This window comes from Ranitomeya variabilis, chromosome 4, assembly GCF_051348905.1.
Source record: "Ranitomeya variabilis isolate aRanVar5 chromosome 4, aRanVar5.hap1, whole genome shotgun sequence".
Classification (NCBI taxonomy): domain Eukaryota; kingdom Metazoa; phylum Chordata; class Amphibia; order Anura; family Dendrobatidae; genus Ranitomeya; species Ranitomeya variabilis.
The window spans coordinates 335,908,954-335,923,832 of NC_135235.1; positions in this window are offsets into that span (position 1 = coordinate 335,908,954).

A 14,879-nucleotide genomic window follows, 5' to 3' on the forward strand; every position below is an offset into this window, starting at 1 on the left:
GATATTTCAGTCAAGTTGGATTCTAAGGAGATGCAGATATACACTCCATTTCTTTAGTTAGATGGTGGAATTTTTGTATTATCTCCTGTGGATATTTTTAGGGTTTTAATACTGACCGCTTAGTATTCTGTCCTATCCTTTCCTATTTAGCTAGCGTGGCCTCTTTTGCTAAATCCTGATTTCTGCCTGCATGTGTCTTTCCTCTAATACTCACAGTCAATATTTGTGGGGGGCTGCCTATCCTTTGGGGTTCTGCTCTGAGGCAAGATAGAATTCCCATTTCCATCTATAGGGGTATTTAGTCCTCCGGCTGTGTCGAGGTGTCTAGGATGTGTTAGGTACACCCCACGGCTACTTCTAGTTGCGGTGAAAGTATTGGGTTTGCGGTCAGTACAGGTTCCACCTACTCCTGAGAAAGTCTCATGCGGCTCCAAGGTCACCGGATCATAACACCAACTGGTCGCAGTTCTGGTGCAATGGGATGCCGCTCTAGACCACTCACAGAGCCCAGAGGCCACAGAAGCCAGCACCAGCGAACATGGTGCTGCAGCAGAGGTCCAACCACTGAATGCTGGCCCTGTTAGCAATCCGGGCGAATTGGACCCCCACCTGCAGGCGGCCTTGAAAGAATTCCCCGCTGACGACCATGAGGGACGTCGGCAGCTGATTCATCAATACCGGCAGGAGGCCGAGTCTCTAGCCGAGCGAGAGGCCCAGGCCCAGCGAGCCGAGTGGCAAGCAGAGCGGGAGTACCAGCTGCAGTTAGCCCGACTGAAAATGCAGGGGTCGTCCCAGTCCGGCCGTGAGCCCAGCAGCGCTCAGACACCGAAGCCCCGGCCCGATCACTTCCCTGTTATGGAAAAGGATGGGGACTTGGACACTTTTCTGCGGGCATTTGAGAAAGCCTGCAGACAGTACCAGCTGCCTACACAAGAATGGGCACGATACCTGACACCAGGGCTGAGAGGCAAAGCTCTGGAGGCATTTGCTGCCCTCCCTCAAGAACAAGATGGTGACTATGAGGCCATCAAGCAGGCTCTGATAGCCAAGTACCAACTTACACCCGAGGTGTACCGTAGAAAGTTCCGGACCCTCCAACGTGGCCCACACGACAGTTACAGTGATGTGGTGCATGGACTCAGGACCCACTTTCACCAGTGGATCCAAGGACTGTCAATGACCACCTTTGAGCAGCTGGAAGACCTGATGATCAAAGACCAGTTCTTCTATCTTTGCCCAGCTGAGGTGCGACAGTTCGTGATGGACAGAGAACTCAAAGACGTGATGAAAGCAGCGCAGATTGCCGATGCCTATGAGGCCAACCGTAGATCGGAAGTGCGGAAGCCAGTCACCACCAGCTGGAGAGGGGGTAAGCCTGCAACCAACGCCAATACCCCTGCCAGCCAACACACCAGAGGTCCTGTCCCCGTGGCCCGCAGCACCAGACCTACCACCGAACCTCGCCAGTGTTACCACTGCAGGCGGCCTGGTCATATCAGTCCCAACTGTCCAGACAAGCAGAAGAACCCCTCATCCAAGGCCCCAGGGCCTAATGCCGCAGTTCTTTTGGTGGGTGGTGTGGCTGGGAGGGTGTGTGACAACGTACAGCACGTCACTGTGGGAGGTCATGTTGCTACAGGCCTCGAAAGACACCGGGGCTGAACGAACCCTCATCCGACCCGAACTGGCGGCCCCTGAAGAAATCATTCCGGGGAAAACCCTAACTGTCACTGGGATTGGGGGCATCAGCTGTCCCTTGCCAATGGCCCGGGTTTATATTGATTGGGGTGCCGGGAGCGGGGTGAAGGAAGTGGGGCTGTCTGATAATTTGCCCACTGATGTTTTGTTGGGGACTGATTTGGGGAGGTTGGTTGCATACTACGTCTCTGACACCCCTCCCCAATCTGCTAATAATGGTAACGCTAACCCTGATGATGATGATGATGGGAGATCGCATGTGTTACCTGACCATGCTTTATCTAGTAATGATGCATCTGATAACCATTTTTTTCCTAGGAGTGATGGTGAAAATGTTGTACCTGTGCCCACTGAACCTGATAATGATGTTTCTGTGAAAGTTGATGTGTCCATAGGTACAGGAGTGCTCAGCCACGTCGCTCTGCGGAGTGAGACGGCTGATGAACCCCTAGCAGGGGCAAGTGTCAGAGCTACAGGAAATGGGGAGATACATGGGAACCGTGAGGAAGGTGATGCCATGCAATTGACCAGTGCCACCGAGGAAGGTAACTGGCCCATAAGTAGCAATGCTCCTGAGGTAATGGGGGTGGATGGAGAGGTAGAACCCATAGCAGCGTCGGCTGATGGGTCTGTAGAAACCCCCGGGGAGACAGCCTACGTAGCTGCTATCACCCGCAGTCAGAGTGCCCGGAACGCAGATAACTGTCTGCCTCCCGGACCCTCCTCAGTCATCAGTATGACTGAACCAGAGGTGGACCCAGAGCAGGTCCCAGAGGGCTCCCGTGGGGAAGGGACCCTGACGTCGCTTCTGGCTTCCCCTAGCCAGGAGTTTCAGGCCGCTCTGCACACAGATGCGAGCCTAGAGAGTTTGAGACAACTCGCCGGGACGCCCTTCTCCGAGACTGATAAGGAGAAGGTGTTTTGGGAACAAGGAAGGTTGTACCGGGAGACAGTACCCGGAGAATCACAAAAGGAGTGGTTGAGGGAAAGACAGCTGGTCGTCCCGCAGAAATTCCGGGGTGAGTTGTTACGGATTGCCCATGAGATCCCACTAGCTGGACACTTGGGGATCAGCAAAACAAAGGCCCGGCTGTCTCAACACTTCTATTGGCCTAAGATGGGGACAGATGTGTCAAACTACTGCCGCTCCTGTGTCACCTGTCAAAGAGTGGGGAAGGCGGGGCCTGCTCTTAAGGCTCCCCTGATCCCTTTGCCAGTGATAGAGGAGCCTTACCAGAGGATCGCGTTGGACATTGTGGGCCCGCTGGTCGTCCCCAGCACCTCTGGAAAGCGATATATCCTTACTGTGGTAGACTACGCTACCCAGTACCCAGAGGCAGTAGCTCTGTCGTCAACTAGGGCAGATAAGGTGGCGGATGACCTGTTGGCTATCTTTGCATGGGTAGGATTTCCCAGAGAAATGTTTACTGATCAAGGGACCCAATTTATGTCTCACCTAATGGAGGCTCTCTGTAAGAAAATGCAGGTGAAGCACCTGGTATCGAGTGCGTATCACCCACAGACCAATGGCTTGTGTGAACGCTTCAATGGTACCCTCAAACAGATGCTACGCATGCTGGTTGAGACTCAAGGGCGCGACTGGGAGCAGTATCTCCCACACCTGCTGTTCGCTTACCGAGAGGTTCCGCAGGCCTCGACGGGGTTCTCCCCCTTCGAGCTCCTGTATGGCAGGTGAGTCCGGGGACCCCTTGGGTTGGTAAGAGAATCCTGGGAAGAGGAGCCGAACCCTTTTGAAGTGTCCATAGTGGAGTATGTCATGCGCTTCCGTGACAAGATGCAGACCTTGACGCAGTTGGTGCATGACAACATGACGCAGGCTCAGGCTGATCAGAAGCACTGGTACGACCAGAACGCCCGGGAGCGGACCTACCACATGGGTCAAAAGGTGTGGGTGCTGGTCCCCATACCAACGGATAAGCTTCAGGCAGCATGGGAGGGCCCGTACGTCATCCACCAACAGCTCAACCCGGTCACCTACGTGGTCACGCTTTGGCTATCTTTGCACGTGTAGGATTTCCTAGGGAGATGCTCACTGATCAAGGGACCCAATTCATGTCTCGCCTAATGGAGGCTCTCTGTAAGAGAATGCAGGTGAAGCACCTGGTATCGAGTGCGTATCACCCACAGACCAATGGCTTGTGTGAACGCTTCAATGGTACCCTCAAACAGATGCTACGCATGCTGGTTGAGACACAAGGGCGCGACTGGGAGCGGTACCTCCCACACCTGCTGTTCGCTTACCGAGAGGTTCCGCAGGCCTCGATGGGGTTCTTGTTATGACCTAGTGGTTAAGGAGCAACATGAGACAAGCTCTGAGGAGGTGTTATCTGTACTGACCGCAGTTCCTGATCCTAACACCAACACTAGAAGTAGCCGTGGGATGTTCCAGTGCAGCGCCCCAGAGTCCTGGTCGTTGCAGTACTGATGCTCCGCCGCTAAGGGGGGCTATGGTACGTCTGATGACACTGAAGGGGTTCACCTGACCAGGTATCACAGACACCAATACACTTCACAGTCTGGCCTCCAGGGGGAGCTAAGGGTGCTATGTATTAGGCCACTCCTCACAATCTGGTAAAACTGGGGGTTGGATAGGAAGTTAGTGAGAAGCTGACTGGGAATCAAACAGGCAACATCCTGTGGCAGAGGGTGTTGCGGAGAGAGACTCAGGGGGGTCCTTGTCAGGGGTGGGATCCTGACAGAGGCCTAGCGAACAGAGAGAACGTTACGGGACCGCGCCTGCACTTGATCGCGGCGGTACCCCAAGAAAGGATAAGACGCGAGGTTTATTGTGCTGAGTGAGAAACGAGATCAACGCAACAAGGAGAAATACCAGTAGGAGTCGTGCTGTAAGACGAGGCAACATCCTACTGAGGCGCGCAGCCGGTGGCCGGAACGCCGAGGAAGTACTAGACTCCAAGCAATACTTCAAACCTACGGCAGGACAGTCAGTTATAGGCGGGCTGTCTCACATAAATCACCTGCGAAGACATAGGGGGCAACATTAGGAGAGGGGCAACTCTAGGGTCCCGGAAGAACTCCGAGCCTACCCGTCATACGGGTGCGTCCTAGCCATACAATCTGGGGGACGAAGAACATCAGAATCGAGTTGTGAGGGAACTTCAGAAACAGACACAACAGTTGTGGGGACTATCCCGTAAGCACAGCAGGGGAGGACCACAACACACAACCGCTAGAAGGTAGGCACAGATTTCCACCTGCAAAGGGAACTCTGGAGGTGCCATCGGACCAGCCGGACTTGCGCAGCCCGGTTAACCGTATTCCGGACTGAGGATCCTGAGCCTTCAGTAAAGAGGTAAAGAGACTGCAACCTGGTGTCCTCGTTATTTACTGCGACCGGCACTCCACCGCACTACCACCACTTTCCACACCTATTATTGGGCGCCCCTCAGCAGGGTCACGGACCGGGTCTAGCCACCGTGACAATCCCAGCGCAGAGACTCAGAGGCCCGGTACCGGGTACCCCTCGGCCCTGCGGCAGTGGGGGCGCTACAACTTGGCGTCACGAACAGGATCTACTTATGCCTGAAGAATCAGGTCATGTGTGCCTTGGAACTGTGATTTATTGTGCTTGGACTGTGACTTATTGCAAAGACTGTGCATTGCCACTTGCCGCCAAAAACCGCCGCCATTACAGCACTGAGGAGAGCGCAGGAGAAGAAGAGGGGCGTGGAGTAGGCGTGGACCAGCTGAAGAGCGCGAAAGACAATGGCCGCCCAGTCTAAACATTTTTGCATCCTGAGGACGTGCCCGTCAGCAGGGGAGATCCGCCTCCTGATCCTCTATGGCGGGCGGAGACCGAAGAAACGAAACTATGACTCAGATGAGGTGGGACGAGAGACCAGAGAAGGCCTGCGGAAAAGGATGGCCCCGCATCGATCCCCATCACCAGAGGATTATTCCGATATGCCCCCGCTGGAGGATTTGGACCCGTGGGAGCTGTCGATGGGGCATCCTTTGCCTGCGCGGTCCCCAGCCTGTGTGCCTCCCCCAGGAGAGTGGAGTGGCGCCAGAGGAGTTACCCCAAGTAGGGGTACTGAGTGCCGCGACCCCAGGGAGGCTGCCTCACCTCTGCACCAGACCCGGCCGCCGCTGCGACCACTGGTGCCCCAGCGTTCCCGCCGCCTGGTCCCAAAGTACCGGGGGGGCCAGACCTGGGGCCCTTCCCTTGGGGAGAATACAGGAACCACCTGGTTGCGGAGTTCCAGCGGGAAGTAGAGCGTGAGGCGCGTGGTGAGCTGCTAGAGGGCTCCCTGCCGAAATGGGGCGTCGTGATCGTCTACCAGCCCCAGGAAGGGAAGGGCTTCGTGCAGGAGATTGGAACAGCCCTGAGAGTCCTCATCACCCGGGACGAAGTGGAGCCCTGCCTGTGTGGAGACGGCGCCAAGTCCCTCCTGAAGCCGGGGGATGTGGAGACGTATCGCCGGCGCCTAAAGGGGAGCAGCTGGTGGGCCCAGGATATACAGCGCTGTATGGCCGTTCTAGCGGTATCCCAAACCAAAGGGGAGGAGCTTGCCGCTGAAGCCGCTGCTGCAGCCTCTGCCGCCGCCAGCATCATCCATCGACCCACGCAGTCACTCATCGCAGCGCACGACCTGGTCGTGCAGAAGACCCGAACCCACGGGGTACACCTGGCATCGGGAGTAGACTTAGAGTCCGGCCTGCCTGGGCCGCAGAGGGCCACCTGCCAGGTAAAACCTCGGGGGGGGGGCAGCCAGAAGCTGAGTAAGCAAGAATGCTTCATCACATGTAAATAGTTAACTGTTTGTCTTCTTGCTGCTACAACCCGATCAGGGTAACTCTTAAAGGGATCCCTTTGTTTACCCGGGATCCCTTCCTCTGCTTTTGCTTTTGTTTCCTGTTTTATCACTGTTGAAAGAACTGCTGGATCATGAACACTGCATGATTACAAACTCAAGAAAAAACACCAAAAACAGGCAGAGATGCTTACCTGTCTGAATAGGCCTCAATACTAATGCACAAGCAGGATGCAGCGGACCCAAATGAAATAGCAAATGCACAGGTGCAATACCTGATGAGACAGCCAGCCTTCAATAAGGGTTTGGCCGTGTGGTGCACCCGTGCACTAAGATAAAAACTGTATGTGGCGTGTTCACACAGGGAATGCAGGCATCTGGCTCCAGCCTATTAATAACGCCCTATGGCGGGCTGCCCAGTGCCAAAATGCATCCCGTGTGAACAGAGGCCACAGTGTACAGAACCAATTGGGCCCAGCTGCACCCTGCAAAAAGATATACGTGCAAAAACAAAACATATAAATATATGTAAGGTATTGGTTGATATTCTGGCCATAATATGGAAGCTGGCAACCCACGTCAAGGGTCCTTACTTATTGCCAGTCCTACACTAACATGAAAAACACCAAAAAAGGAACAATCCAAGAAAAAACACCAAAAACAGGCAGAGATGCTTACCTGTCTGAATAGGCCTCAATACTAATGCACAAGCAGGATGCAGCGGACCCAAATGAAATAGCAAATGCACAGGTGCAATACCTGATGAGACAGCCAGCCTTCAATAAGGGTTTGGCCGTGTGGTGCACCCGTGCACTAAGATAAAAACTGTATGTGGCGTGTTCACACAGGGAATGCAGGCATCTGGCTCCAGCCTATTAATAACGCCCTATGGCGGGCTGCCCAGTGCCAAAATGCATCCCGTGTGAACAGAGGCCACAGTGTACAGAACCAATTGGGCCCAGCTGCACCCTGCAAAAAGATATACGTGCAAAAACAAAACATATAAATATATGTAAGGTATTGGTTGATATTCTGGCCATAATATGGAAGCTGGCAACCCACGTCAAGGGTCCTTACTTATTGCCAGTCCTACACTAACATGAAAAACACCAAAAAAGGAACAATCCAAGAAAAAACACCAAAAACAGGCAGAGATGCTTACCTGTCTGAATAGGCCTCAATACTAATGCACAAGCAGGATGCAGCGGACCCAAATGAAATAGCAAATGCACAGGTGCAATACCTGATGAGACAGCCAGCCTTCAATAAGGGTTTGGCCGTGTGGTGCACCCGTGCACTAAGATAAAAACTGTATGTGGCGTGTTCACACAGGGAATGCAGGCATCTGGCTCCAGCCTATTAATAACGCCCTATGGCGGGCTGCCCAGTGCCAAAATGCATCCCGTGTGAACAGAGGCCACAGTGTACAGAACCAATTGGGCCCAGCTGCACCCTGCAAAAAGATATACGTGCAAAAACAAAACATATAAATATATGTAAGGTATTGGTTGATATTCTGGCCATAATATGGAAGCTGGCAACCCACGTCAAGGGTCCTTACTTATTGCCAGTCCTACACTAACATGAAAAACACCAAAAAAGGAACAATCCAAGAAAAAACACCAAAAACAGGCAGAGATGCTTACCTGTCTGAATAGGCCTCAATACTAATGCACAAGCAGGATGCAGCGGACCCAAATGAAATAGCAAATGCACAGGTGCAATACCTGATGAGACAGCCAGCCTTCAATAAGGGTTTGGCCGTGTGGTGCACCCGTGCACTAAGATAAAAACTGTATGTGGCGTGTTCACACAGGGAATGCAGGCATCTGGCTCCAGCCTATTAATAACGCCCTATGGCGGGCTGCCCAGTGCCAAAATGCATCCCGTGTGAACAGAGGCCACAGTGTACAGAACCAATTGGGCCCAGCTGCACCCTGCAAAAAGATATACGTGCAAAAACAAAACATATAAATATATGTAAGGTATTGGTTGATATTCTGGCCATAATATGGAAGCTGGCAACCCACGTCAAGGGTCCTTACTTATTGCCAGTCCTACACTAACATGAAAAACACCAAAAAAGGAACAATCCAAGAAAAAACACCAAAAACAGGCAGAGATGCTTACCTGTCTGAATAGGCCTCAATACTAATGCACAAGCAGGATGCAGCGGACCCAAATGAAATAGCAAATGCACAGGTGCAATACCTGATGAGACAGCCAGCCTTCAATAAGGGTTTGGCCGTGTGGTGCACCCGTGCACTAAGATAAAAACTGTATGTGGCGTGTTCACACAGGGAATGCAGGCATCTGGCTCCAGCCTATTAATAACGCCCTATGGCGGGCTGCCCAGTGCCAAAATGCATCCCGTGTGAACAGAGGCCACAGTGTACAGAACCAATTGGGCCCAGCTGCACCCTGCAAAAAGATATACGTGCAAAAACAAAACATATAAATATATGTAAGGTATTGGTTGATATTCTGGCCATAATATGGAAGCTGGCAACCCACGTCAAGGGTCCTTACTTATTGCCAGTCCTACACTAACATGAAAAACACCAAAAAAGGAACAATCCAAGAAAAAACACCAAAAACAGGCAGAGATGCTTACCTGTCTGAATAGGCCTCAATACTAATGCACAAGCAGGATGCAGCGGACCCAAATGAAATAGCAAATGCACAGGTGCAATACCTGATGAGACAGCCAGCCTTCAATAAGGGTTTGGCCGTGTGGTGCACCCGTGCACTAAGATAAAAACTGTATGTGGCGTGTTCACACAGGGAATGCAGGCATCTGGCTCCAGCCTATTAATAACGCCCTATGGCGGGCTGCCCAGTGCCAAAATGCATCCCGTGTGAACAGAGGCCACAGTGTACAGAACCAATTGGGCCCAGCTGCACCCTGCAAAAAGATATACGTGCAAAAACAAAACATATAAATATATGTAAGGTATTGGTTGATATTCTGGCCATAATATGGAAGCTGGCAACCCACGTCAAGGGTCCTTACTTATTGCCAGTCCTACACTAACATGAAAAACACCAAAAAAGGAACAATCCAAGAAAAAACACCAAAAACAGGCAGAGATGCTTACCTGTCTGAATAGGCCTCAATACTAATGCACAAGCAGGATGCAGCGGACCCAAATGAAATAGCAAATGCACAGGTGCAATACCTGATGAGACAGCCAGCCTTCAATAAGGGTTTGGCCGTGTGGTGCACCCGTGCACTAAGATAAAAACTGTATGTGGCGTGTTCACACAGGGAATGCAGGCATCTGGCTCCAGCCTATTAATAACGCCCTATGGCGGGCTGCCCAGTGCCAAAATGCATCCCGTGTGAACAGAGGCCACAGTGTACAGAACCAATTGGGCCCAGCTGCACCCTGCAAAAAGATATACGTGCAAAAACAAAACATATAAATATATGTAAGGTATTGGTTGATATTCTGGCCATAATATGGAAGCTGGCAACCCACGTCAAGGGTCCTTACTTATTGCCAGTCCTACACTAACATGAAAAACACCAAAAAAGGAACAATCCAAGAAAAAACACCAAAAACAGGCAGAGATGCTTACCTGTCTGAATAGGCCTCAATACTAATGCACAAGCAGGATGCAGCGGACCCAAATGAAATAGCAAATGCACAGGTGCAATACCTGATGAGACAGCCAGCCTTCAATAAGGGTTTGGCCGTGTGGTGCACCCGTGCACTAAGATAAAAACTGTATGTGGCGTGTTCACACAGGGAATGCAGGCATCTGGCTCCAGCCTATTAATAACGCCCTATGGCGGGCTGCCCAGTGCCAAAATGCATCCCGTGTGAACAGAGGCCACAGTGTACAGAACCAATTGGGCCCAGCTGCACCCTGCAAAAAGATATACGTGCAAAAACAAAACATATAAATATATGTAAGGTATTGGTTGATATTCTGGCCATAATATGGAAGCTGGCAACCCACGTCAAGGGTCCTTACTTATTGCCAGTCCTACACTAACATGAAAAACACCAAAAAAGGAACAATCCAAGAAATGTTTTTCATGTTAGTGTAGGACTGGCAATAAGTAAGGACCCTTGACGTGGGTTGCCAGCTTCCATATTATGGCCAGAATATCAACCAATACCTTACATATATTTATATGTTTTGTTTTTGCACGTATATCTTTTTGCAGGGTGCAGCTGGGCCCAATTGGTTCTGTACACTGTGGCCTCTGTTCACACGGGATGCATTTTGGCACTGGGCAGCCCGCCATAGGGCGTTATTAATAGGCTGGAGCCAGATGCCTGCATTCCCTGTGTGAACACGCCACATACAGTTTTTATCTTAGTGCACGGGTGCACCACACGGCCAAACCCTTATTGAAGGCTGGCTGTCTCATCAGGTATTGCACCTGTGCATTTGCTATTTCATTTGGGTCCGCTGCATCCTGCTTGTGCATTAGTATTGAGGCCTATTCAGACAGGTAAGCATCTCTGCCTGTTTTTGGTGTTTTTTCTTGGATTGTTCCTTTTTTGGTGTTTTTCATGTTAGTGTAGGACTGGCAATAAGTAAGGACCCTTGACGTGGGTTGCCAGCTTCCATATTATGGCCAGAATATCAACCAATACCTTACATATATTTATATGTTTTGTTTTTGCACGTATATCTTTTTGCAGGGTGCAGCTGGGCCCAATTGGTTCTGTACACTGTGGCCTCTGTTCACACGGGATGCATTTTGGCACTGGGCAGCCCGCCATAGGGCGTTATTAATAGGCTGGAGCCAGATGCCTGCATTCCCTGTGTGAACACGCCACATACAGTTTTTATCTTAGTGCACGGGTGCACCACACGGCCAAACCCTTATTGAAGGCTGGCTGTCTCATCAGGTATTGCACCTGTGCATTTGCTATTTCATTTGGGTCCGCTGCATCCTGCTTGTGCATTAGTATTGAGGCCTATTCAGACAGGTAAGCATCTCTGCCTGTTTTTGGTGTTTTTTCTTGGATTGTTCCTTTTTTGGTGTTTTTCATGATTACAAACTCCTTGTAAATAGTTCGCATCTTCTTAAAGGTGCCCTCTACTGGTTTTACAAAAGAAGGGACTCTTTGCGAAGAAACTGTTCCTGGAAACAGCACCGGAGTCCTTGCTGTATACGAACTCGCAGCTTGAGAAGTTGCACTACCTCATAGAGACTTGGTCCCTTCTTAAAGGGGACGTTCATCGATAGCACTTAGAGAATGCTGATACTTTAACAGAAGAAGTAATAATGCTGACATGTAGCAGTTATATGTAGTTAGCTAGTTAATTGTAAGGAATGTTTAATAATGTGTTAGAGAATGAGGACAGGAAGTGAACCCGTACGGGGTTAGTCGGTGAGTCCTCCTAGGAGCCATACAGAGATGGCTCGGTGATCCTGAACTGAGAGATGGATGATACGTTCTATACTGTGTATAGTAGCAGAAAGGCAGTAGGCCCGGGCGGAAAGGGGCGGTCCTGCAACAGAACGAGAGGCAGTAGGCCTGGGGCAGATAGACAGGCGGTCCTGCAGATGTAAAGATGGAAAATGAAGAAAAGTTGATTAGCCTTATAGTGTTTTATAAGAAGGTTTTTAGTGGATTCAGTGTGTACGTCCTTAAAGGCAACGATAAATTATTGTTCAAAAATTTGCACTTCGTAGAATACCCAGTTGAGTAAGAAAAGTTATTTATAGTATGTTATTTAAAGTATTTAACCATGTTTGTAACGTTCAAGTGTCCTCACCTCCCATAAAGGGAAGCCCTGTTCAAATTTACTTATTGTTATTGCATTTCAAAATTGTATGTCTTTTTGCTGACATGTATTGTTGTTTTCTTCCCAGTCCAGGAATACTGGATTTAACCGGGGGGGAGTGCAGCGCCCCAGAGTCCTGGTCATTGCAGTACTGATGCTCCACCGCTAAGGGGGGCTATGGTACGTCTGATGGCACTGAAGGGGTTCGCCTGACCAGGTATCACAGACACCAATACACTTCACAGTCTGGCCTCCAGAGGGAGCTAAGGGTGCTATGTATTAGGCCACTCCTCACAATCTGGTAAAACTGGGGGTTGGATAGGAAGTTAGTGAGAAGCTGACTGGGAATCGAACAGGCAACATCCTGTGGCAGAGGGTGTTGCGGGGAGAGACTCAGGGGGGTCCTTGTCAGGGGTGGGATCCTGACAGAGGCCTAGCGAACAGAGAGAACGTTACGGGACCGTGCCTGCACTTGATCGCGGCGGTACCCCAAGAAAGGATAAGACGCGAGGTTTATTGTGCTGAGTGAGAAACGAGATCAACGCAACAAGGAGAAATACCAGTAGGAGTCGTGCTGTAAGATGAGGCAACATCCTACTGAGGCGCGCAGCCGGTGGCCGGAACGCCGAGGAAGTACTAGGCTCCAAGCAATACTTCAAACCTACGGCAGGACAGTCAGTTATAGGCGGGCTGTCTCACATAAATCACCTACGAAGACATAGGGGGCAACATTAGGAGAGGGGCGACTCTAGGGTCCCGGAAGAACTCCGAACCGACCCGTCATACGGGTGCGTCCTAGCCATACAATCTGGGGGACGAAGAAGAACTTCAGAATCGAGTTGTGAGGGAACTTCAGAAACAGACACAACAGTTGTGGGGACTATCCCGTAAGCACAGCAGGGGAGGACCACAACACACAAGCGCTAGAAGGTAGGCACAGATTTCCACCTGCAAAGGGAACTCTGGAGGTGCCATCGGACCGGCCGGACTTGCGCAACCCGGTTAACCGTATTCCGGACTGAGGATCCTGAGCCTTCAGTAAAGAGACTGCAACCTGGTGTCCTCGTTATTTACTGCGACCGGCACTCCACCGCACTACCACCACTTTCCACACCTATTATTGGGCGCCCCTCAGCAGGGTCACGGACCGGGTCTAGCCACCGTGACAATCCCAGCGCAGAGACTCAGAGGCCTGGTACCGGGTACCCCTCGGCCCTGCGGCAGTGGGGGCGCTACACCTGTCACTCCCTAGACACCTCGTCACAGCCTGAGAACTAACTACCCCTAAAGATGGAAACAGAAAGCTATCTTGCCTCAGAGAATATCCCCAAAGGAAAGATAGCCCCCCACAAATATTGACTGTGAGTGGAGAGGGAAATGACATACACAGAATGAAAACAGGATTTAGCCTGGAGGCCAAAACTACCTAGATAGACAAAGCAGAAAAGGATACTGTGCGGTCAGTATTAAAAGCTAAAAAATCCACGCAGAGTTTACAAAAATAATCTCCACACCGACTCACGGTGTGGAGGGGCAAATCTGCTTCCCCAGAGCTTCCAGCTAAGCTGAATATATCATACTGACAAGCTGGACAAGAAAAAACATAACATGAGCTGAACGATTAAGTACACAGCAAGTGGACAACCAAAAGAGCAAGCAATGACTTATCTTTGCTGAAACAGGCTATCAGAGAAATCCAAGGAGAGATCTGAATCCAACCAAGAAACATTGACAGCTGGCACTGGCTGAAGAGCAGAGCCAGGCTAAATAGCAGAACCAGGAGAGACGATCAGTGGATGTAGCTGCTAATGCTAAACCCAAGGAGCAGCAGTTCCACTCAAAACCACCAGAGGGAGCCCAAGGGCAGAATTCACAAAAGTGCCATTTACAACCACCGGAGGGAGCCCAAGAACGGAATTCACAACAGTACCCCCCCCTTGAGGAGGGGTCACCGAACCCTCACCAGAGCCCCCAGGCCGATCAGGAGGAGCCAAGTGAAACGCACTAACCAAATCGGCAGCATGGACATCGGAGGCAACAACCCAAGAATTATCCTCCTGGTCATAAACCTTCCACTTGACAAGATACTGAAGCTTCTGCCTCGAAAAACGAGAATCCAAAATCTTCACCACATATTCCAACTCCCCCTCAACCAACACCGGAGCAGGAGGATCAACAGAGGGAACCATGGGCACCACATATCTCCGCAACAAAGATCTATGGAAAACATTATGGATGGAAAAAGAAGCTGGAAGGGCCAAACGAAAAGATACCGGATTGATAATTTCAGAAATTTTATAAGGACCAATAAAGCGAGGCTTGAACTTAGGGGAAGAAACCTTCATAGGAACATGACGAGAAGATAACCAGACTAAATCCCCAACACGAAGCCGGGGACCAACACACCAACGACGGTTAGCAAAACGTTGAGCCTTTTCCTGAGACAACGTCAAATTGTCCACCACATGAGTCCAAATCTGCTGTAACCTGTCCACCACAAAATCCACACCAGGACAGTCAGAAGGCTCAACCTGCCCTGAAGAAAAACGAGGATGAAAACCAAAATTACAAAAAAAGGCGAAACCAAGGTAGCCGAACTAGCCCGATTATTAAGGGCAAACTCGGCCAACG